This window comes from Stegastes partitus, unplaced genomic scaffold (genome assembly GCF_000690725.1).
Source record: "Stegastes partitus isolate 25-593 unplaced genomic scaffold, Stegastes_partitus-1.0.2 Scaffold1058, whole genome shotgun sequence".
Classification (NCBI taxonomy): Eukaryota; Metazoa; Chordata; class Actinopteri; family Pomacentridae; genus Stegastes; species Stegastes partitus.
The window spans coordinates 70827-78718 of NW_007578789.1; positions in this window are offsets into that span (position 1 = coordinate 70827).

Sequence of the window (7892 nt, forward strand, 5' to 3'; positions counted from 1 at the left end):
TTCAAACTTTTTGTCGTGTTTTGTTTGTTTGTTGACAGTGTTTTCTCGCAGTGCATTCGACTTTATTTGTGTATGCAGCACAGGAAATAGGCCAAAGAAAAAAGAAATAGAATAAGACCACAACACGGTGCAGGAAAGCTGATGTAATCTCCACGGGGGCCATCTTCCTGTCCTGATATAGAGATTGAATTATACGCTTTATGTGTTTTCTATACATAATTGTATATATAGTCTCTGCTTGCACACAATGAGAGGATTTCAAGCCCAATACAAAACATACATTTTATGATAAATACACTGAAGATCTGTCTGAATTATATAAAAGGCACATCATCCCTCCAGTACCGGATTCCTAAGTGTGGCATTAAAAATTGAATCTGAGCTCCTTTAAACCCCGGCTTTGATATACTGCATACATTGTGTAGAATTACATTATTTTCTTTCACCAAGTCTCTTCAAACATTCTCATTAAAGTGTTGAAGCAGCATTAAGATAAAAGCCTGAAGTTCTCAGCTGCCAGGTTACATTCACGGCTCAGCACACTTTCACAATATTCTGCTAAGCGCTCGCTCGCTGAGATGTTTTGTGTGGACTTGAGAAAATTAAAAAGACCGCATGAGCTCAGAGGCTTCCCAGATTTTGATCTGCAGAGTAGATTCGAAGCGTCCGCTGGTAGATTTTTAGAAACCACTTACTATTCACAAGGACAAAGGAGCCACTAAGTAATTGAGAAGCTGTGAAATATGCTGCTGGATATTAACCTCTTCCACACCGGAGGTCTGTGTCTGTTTTATAATGGTTATCAAGCGCGGCACATTCACTGCCTCTGTGGGTGCAATCAAACTTGTTGTGCTTCATTTCTTCTACGTCAAATTTGGTGGAGGTGCAGCTGAGGATTTATAGAACAGATCCAATAACATCAGTGTCACTGACTCATTGCTACAAAGCTGTTATTTACCATCTAATTAGTAGAAATGGCAACTTTTGCAGGAGTTGTTTGAAGTTAACTTTTAAGGATAAGAAGATTTATTGTATTTCAAAATTCTTCAAGTGTATGTTATCAAGAGAGCATTAGGATTCTCCTGAAATAAAGCACAAGGCATATAATTTTGATAGGTGTTAGTGACTAGATGTGGGAATTTAAAAAGGGGTGATTTCAAAAAATAGTCTAGAGCATGATGGGTAAATAGCTGTAAGGTGGCTCAGTGGTTAGCATCGTTGCCTCGCAGCGAGATGGTCGCCGGTTCGCGTCCCGGTGAGGACACCCGGGATCTTTCTGCGTGGAGTCTCCATGTTCTCCCCGTGCAGTGTGGGTTCTCTCCGGGTTCTCCGGCTTCCTCCCACAAGGTCCAAAAACATGTTGAGGTTAATTGGTGATTCTAAATTGTCTGTAGGTGTGAATGTCTGTCTCTAAGTGTAGCCCTGTGATAGACTGGTGACCTGTCCAGGGTGTCCCCTGCCTTCACCCTGAGTCAGCTGGGCTAGACTCCAGCCCCCCATGACCCTGGTGAGGATTAAGTGGTGTATAGATGATGGATGGATGGATGATGGGTAAATAAGTTACTGAACACATTATCAATTAAAATGGTAAATATGAATGTTTCTGCTTTTTAATGCGTCTTGCTTAATGCTTTGTTACCTTTTTTTTTTTTTAAATACATTTTATCACCTTTCAAAGTCGATCAGGATGACTATTGTTAGTGTATTTGCAATATATATGTATATTTCTGTGATATTTCTCTCTAGCTGCTAAGACAAGAAGGACAGAAGATAAGCAAAGTTAATTGTAGTATAAGAAGCTTTCAAAAACTCTTTACTCAAGAAGTTAAAGGTCATTAGAACAAGAAGTAAAATGAAAAAATAAAGCAAAAGAAAAAGATTTTAAAACAGTTTCATTAAACACTAAAATCTGACTTTGCACTTGTTGACTTGAGCTTTAACATTTTTTTATTTTTTAAAGCAATTTCTTCATTTTCTTCCGCTCGACAGTTGTGTGAAATTATTCAAGGTCACGGTGACCTTTGACGGCCAAAAATCGACCATCCTTGGAATTAAAGTAAATGCCCTTTGCCAAAATTGAAGAGGAAATTCCCTCAAGAGACCCGTTGGAGATAGACGGAAAATACGAAATAAAAACCTAATGCCGCTGACCTCGGCTGTCACCGACACAAGGGCAAAATGAAACAGCAACATTTAAAGGCTAATTTAAAATAACTGGGAGTTGGATCAGAGTTCAGCTTTTATAAGACTTGCTTCTTGATATGTGGCGCATAACAACTAAATGCAGCCAAGTTTGGTTTTGACTCTGTAGGCAGCGAGCAGAAGGTCTGAGAGGTCAGGATGTTTCAGAACATCGCAGCCCTCTGCGTCTCATAAAGCAGCAGCAGACATTTATAGTCAGTTCACTGATACTCTGGGAGCCTGTGCAATTTCTGATGAGTGGACTGATGCAAACCTCGCTGCTGGTCGTGAATCAAGTGCAGCTGTTTGACCAGTCCTTGAATTCTTCACCTTATTAAGATATTGATCATCCTAATATAAGGTGAGGCAGTGGTTAGCACCGTTGCCTCGCAGCAAGAAGGTCGCCAGTTCACGTTCCAGTGAGGACATCTGGGATCTATCTGCAGGGAGTTTACATGTTCTCCCCGTGCAGCGTGGGTCCTAAAACATGTTGAGGTTAATTGGTGATTCTAGGTGTGAATGTGAGTGTGCTTGGTTGTCTGTCTCTAAGTGTAGCCCTGTGATAGACTGGCAGATGTCCCCTGTCTTCACCCTGAGTCAGCTGGGATAGACTCCAGCCCCCCCGCGACCCTAGTGAGGATTAAGCGGTGTATAGATAATGGATGGATGGAATACTAATTGTTCCGGCTCCTTCATCTTCACCAGAGTCTGAGGAAACATCAGCATGAAGACCTGCGAGTTCCTGCTTTCAACCTTAACAAACACATTAAGATGTAATATCTGATCGTACTGTAACAACTCAAACAGCAACAAAAAATAAAAAATAAAAGGCAGAATGTCTTTGCAGACATTCCCAAAATACTTCCCCAGGTCACGCTCCAGGACTCAAACAAAGACTGTGCAACACCTGCATCCAGCCAATTAGAGGCTGACCGGAGTGTGTCGCAGCAGCCGGAGTCAAAGGGCGGTTTGATGTTTTGTCAGCGCGCCGTCGCTCTGCTGCTTTTACAGTTTGTGTGCTGTGAATTTGAACACTGATCAGAGAACCTTGAGCGTGGATTTTGATATAAAAAAAAAAAATCACAATAACAACATTGCGCCACATCTGAAGCCCCCTCTGCGGTTCAAAAACAACTGAGGCAAAACTAAGCTTGTTACTGCGCGCGAGACATCCACAAAGGCGGCACAGACATCTATGGAGGCTTGCATTTCCTTGTCTCTTTAGGCGTTTTTTTTTAAATCCGACAGAACACATTCTGCCGGACGGGCGTACGCAGATGTCACCGGGCCAAAATAAATCATTGATACGGTGTAAATAATACATCAACGCTTTGTTCAAACTTGTTTGGCTCCTGTACCGAAGTAGCCGCAGCAGCTAGACGGTGAAAACAACTCAATTACTATCATTTCTAAGCAGCTGGGGATGCAAATACAAGTTGCTTTGAAAAATGAGGCAGAGTGAAATGTGCTTGTGTTTGTGTCTTTGTGTGTGTGCTTGTCAGGTGGTTGTAAAGTCTAATAATAGCTCAATGACACTCTTCAACTAGACAGAAAGGCTCGCGCATGACAACGGTATCAGCAGCATCTGCCTCGCCGAACGCTACCTCAATCCTGACACGACGAAGACACACAAAATACGTCTCCTCCTTGAGAGTGTCCTTGATGAAAGTCACAACACCACCAAAAAAAAAAAAAGGCCAACAGAAGCTGCTGCAGACAGGAGTTTTCTCTTTCAATCAAGAGGTGTCAATTAGCCTAATGGGTGCTGTAGCGAGACGAACTGTTACGCAACAACTCGAGCAGAGAAAATAAAGCAGTAAATCCTCACTGGGGGTGCTCTGACTTATGCCTCTCTCACACTATTGATATACTGGATATGTGTCAGTGACTATTAATCTAGTCGAGTGACTCAGTTCAAGCTGCTGGCATTTCGATTTTCATGCTTGGACACCAACAGAGAGATCACAAGACGAAACGCAAGAGTTTTAAGAATGAATTAGTGCTATTTGCTATCAGATATTATCACCTCGGTGCATATCATTACCAGTCTTGTCATTACGCGCTCTCTCAAGGCTCCAGCTGTACTGTTCAGTTTATGTAAATTAGACCTTTATTGGCGTCTACGAAACACAATCCGCCGGATAATGTATGCGTGAAATTCGAAAACAGACTGCGCTATCACTTTAGATTTGCTTTGACTACATAATCCTTAATTTCCTTTCGTTAAACACCAACCAAACACCACCGCCTGCTACCCAGTGTGTGTGTGTTTTTAAAACAGTATGTGACTCCGGACATCTCCAGGATGAGCAGCACTAAAGGGTGATGAAGATGCTAATGATGAAGAAATGCTGAATGTAATCTGCAGCCACTTTAATTATGGCTTACACTTAATTTTAATTATGAAGAAAGTGCTGACAGCCACCGAATACTGTGGCTAAAATATTCACACATAGTCCAATTAAAACATGCAGTCAATCTAGGCGTCGTGAATAAATAGCGCTCGAATATTTGTGAATTACAGATAATTTAAGTGTTAACACGTGTTTATTAAAGGAAGAATCAACTGTTAACTGAGCAGTAATTGGTGAAGGATAATGTAAGTTGCTGCCCTACATAAAAAACGTGCAACTTATCTGCTAAAGAGGCTGCAAGGAAACACAAACATGCTCAGTTGGCTGTTTTTTTTCCCCTTTTTCTTTAGGACAAACATGAGTTTTCAAAAACTATATATTCAAAGAAAAATCTAGACGCAGCATAGCTGGTGGTGGAAGCGGTAGTATTAAGATATATGGTCTGCTGCGTTTATATTTTTCTGAGCTCAGCACTCTCACCATTTTACAAATGAAAAAAAAAAAAGCTGAAATTCACTGAGCAAAGCAAAAGAAGAAGTGAGAAATGTAAAGTTCAAAAACAGTTTGGGAAATGATATCACGGTTCAACATCAATCACTTTGTGGAAGTAGCTCGCTGTGAAAATGAAAAGAAAGAAAATCGTGTCAGTTCGGTGTCAGACTTCATCCCACAGACTGAAGATAACAGGTTTTGTTTGTCGAAGCTTAAATCTGTCCTCAGACCTCCAGAGGTTTGCAGCTACGTGTCTCTTGCTTCAGGTAAATTTAAGCAAAAGTAATATTGATGTTGTAGCGATACTTTGTTAGAAGTAAAAGCTAGTGGGCCAAAAGTATCGAAGCATCACCAGGAAGTTACTTCAGGTATTGCATCAAGTGCAGAAAATGCCCCCTCTGACTGATATATGATATTATTAGATCACTAACAGGCTGCAGTTAGTAGCACTGTTGCCTCGCAGCAAGAAGGTTGCCGGTTCGCGTCCTGGTGGGGGCACTGAAATCTTTCTGCATGGAGTTTGCATGTTCTCCCCGTGCAGCGTGGGTTCTCTCTGGGTTCTCCGGCTTCCTCCCACACAGGTCCAAAAACATGTTGAGGTTAATTGGTGATTCTAAATTGTCCGTAGGTGTGAATGTGAGTGTGCTTGGTTGTCTGTCTCTAAGTGTGGCCCTGTGATAGACTGGTGACCTGTCCAGGGTGTCCCCTGCCTTCACCCTAAGTCAGCTGGGATAGACTCCAGCCCCCCACGACCCTAATGAGGATTAAGCAGTGTATAGATAATGGATGGATGGATAGATCACTAACACCTATAAATGAATGTGTAAGCAGCATTTTACTGTCAGTATTCAGACAACATAGTTTTTGCTCAATATACAGTCAGGTGCAAAAGCATTTTAGACAGTGGAACTAATTTTGTAATTTTCCCTCAGTGCACCACCATAATGGATTGGAAAGGAAGCCATAAACATGTGACTGTCGACTTTCAGCTTCTATCCAAGCAGTTTGAGAAATCCTGCATTTGCTGTTTTCCAGATTCCCTCCATTTTCACAGGTTCACAGCTGACTGAAAGGCAGTTTCATGTTGAGGAAGTTCAGGAGATTCAAAGGTCTGGAGTTGATTCCAAGAGTTGCATTTGCAGTTGGAAAGTACTCATCGGAACTCTTTATTTGCTGTACAAAGAGTTATTGATGCATGTGGAGGAGACGCTTTTTAGGCAAACCATTCAGAGACAGCAGAAGAGTGGCCAGATCAACAACTTGGGAGTTTCTTAAAAAAGAAGCACTGGAGAGCTCAGCAACACCAAAAAGCCTGGAAGAGAACTAAAGTGGATGCTGACAGAATTACTTCCTTTGTGAAGGGATGAAAAAAAACTATTCAGAAGTGGGGAGAACACTCTGGAGGAGCATCATCGTCAAAGTCTTCAGTCAAGAATATAGAGGGGTTTAACTCAAGGTGCAGGCCGCTGACACTCAAGGCCCAAGAAGACTTGCCCAGAAAACATCTAAAAAAAAAACCTGCCCAAGATTCTTTAGAGCAATAAAACCCAGATAGACGTGATGATTTGAAGAGAAGAGTGTGGGGAAGAAAAAGAAGGCCTCTCAATCCGTGGCGTAGCACATCATTTGTCAGACACGGAGGAGGCAGTATCATGTCATGCTCTGTATGGCTCCAGGTCACTGGTGTTTATTGATGATATGATCGCTGATAACAGGATTAACCCGAAAGTAAACAGAGCTTTACTTTCTGCTCAGATGCTTCTCACCTCATAGTGCAGCTGGATAAAGATCTAAAACATACCGCGAAGGCAACTCGAGAGCTTCTTAAGGCAAAGAAGCAGACTGTCGTTATCTAGCCGAGTCAGACACCTGACCTCAACCCGACTGAGCTGCCTTTCACTTACTGAAGACAAAACCGAGGGCAGAAAGACCCACAAATAAGCAGCAAGGGAAGGTGGGTGCAGTAAAGGTTTGGCAAAGTGTCTCAAGGGAGGAAACTCAATATTTGGTGATGTGTGTGGGCTCCAGGCTTCAGGCAGTCATTGGCTGCAAAGGATTTCCTTCCAAGTATTAAAAATAATCCTTATATAAATCTTATGTTTGTTTGTCCAATTAGTTTTGAGCCTGAGAAGATGACGTGAGTGTGGAAAAACTGGCTAAACAGTAAATGCTCTATTTTTGTAAAACCCCTTCAATTCAAGCTGAAAGTTTGCACTTTTAATACATCTTGATTGGTTCATTTCAAATCAGTTATGCTGGTGTACAGAAGTAAAACTAGAAAACTGTGTCTCTGTTCCAAAACCCTACGGACTAGATTGTGTACAATTTGGTAATTTTGTGGTCCCCACCTGAGAGGTCAGATCTCTTCCAAAGGGTCACGACATAAATCTGAAGAGCTGTAAGATTATTATTGTTGAAAAGAAGACAGAATTCTTCTACGCATTTATATTTTCAGACTTTTCTTAATTTTTTTATTGCTTTTATGTGAAATAATTGGCTCATTTTAAAGTTTTTGGCCATCCATGAAGTAGATGTCGACTGATTATCGATACTGTTATTTATGAAATGAATGAATCTGTTTCTGGGCTGCAAGGTGGATCAGTGGTTAGCATCGTTGCCTCGCAGCAAGAAGGTCGCCGGTTTGCGTCCCGGTGAGGACACCCGGGATCTTTCTGCGTGGAGTTCGCATGTTCTCCCCGTGCAGCGTGGGTTCTCTCCGGGTTCTCCAGCTTCCTCCCACAAGGTCCAAAAACATGTTGAGGTTAGTTGGTGATTCTAAATTGTCTGTAGGTGTGAATGTGAGTGTGCTTGGTTGTAGTTTAGCCCTGTGATAGACTGGTGACCTGTCCAGGGTGTCCCCTGCCT